We start from the raw sequence: 1,038 nt of genomic DNA, 5'->3' as shown, positions 1-1,038 counted from the left end.
CTCACAGAGGAGGGGGTGAGGGTTGGGGGAGAGGGGTGCACGTGCCCAAGGACAGAGCTATCAGCTACACCCCGACTACGACGACGACGATGCGGTCTCCGTGTGTGAGACAATGGAGAGGGCGCAGCTGGGAGGTGGTCGGTGGTCCCAGGCCTGCGTCCTCGCTGGGCGGGGAAAGCGCCGTGGTCTCCGCTGAGATCAGGGGAAAGTGGGGACGGGCACTGAGAAATGGGCAAAGGACCAAACGGACACTTCTCCAAAGAGGACGGACAGAAGGCCAGAGGCGTGTGAAAGACGCTCAAAGTCCCTGATGCTCAGAGAGATGCAAGTGGAAACGACAATGAGGTGTCCCCTCACCTGTCAGAACGGCCGCCATCAACAGGTCAGCACCCGACAAGCGCTGGCGAGGGTGGGAGGAAAGGGACCGGTGCCCTGCTGCTGGGCGTGCAGGCGGCGGCCGCTGTGGAGAACAGGATGGCGTTTCCCCAAAAAGTTAAATATGCAGCTGCCATTGGCCCAGCAACCCCACTTCCAGGAATACATCCCAAGAAACCAGAAACACCAACCAGAAAGAACGTGTGCGCCCCCGCGTTCACTGCTGCACAGTTTACAACAGCGACGACCTGGGAACGGCCCAGGGCCCATCAGCAGCCGAGCAGAAGTCCGGTGAGGTCGCCGACGCAGTCCATGCTCCCGGCGCCAGGAGCGGCCACGGGGCAGGAGCGTCACTAAATTACCAATATACAAACTGAGCTGTAAGAGTTTAAGTAACTTGCTCAAGTTTACACAACCACTAATTAGGGGGTTTAGGATTTGTCTGGTCTCTGTGGGCCCCGCCGCTGCCCCAGGAGCGCAGGCACCGCAGCCCCGAGCGACTGCCCAGGGCCCAGGGCCGCCGGCGTCCGGCCTCCCGGACTCCAGAGCCCGCAGCAGCGCTGGGTGGTGTACGCCCTGAGGGTGAGGGCACTGAGGCACCGCGTGGGGAGACGCCTGCACACCTGCCCGCCTGGCTGTGGCTGGGAACAGCCCCTGCCCGGC

Source organism: Myotis davidii, unplaced genomic scaffold (assembly GCF_000327345.1).
Source record: "Myotis davidii unplaced genomic scaffold, ASM32734v1 scaffold3578, whole genome shotgun sequence".
In the NCBI taxonomy this organism is placed as follows: Eukaryota; Metazoa; Chordata; class Mammalia; order Chiroptera; family Vespertilionidae; genus Myotis; species Myotis davidii.
The sequence above is the reverse complement of the archived record's forward strand: the minus strand, read 5'-3'. Positions refer to the sequence as shown.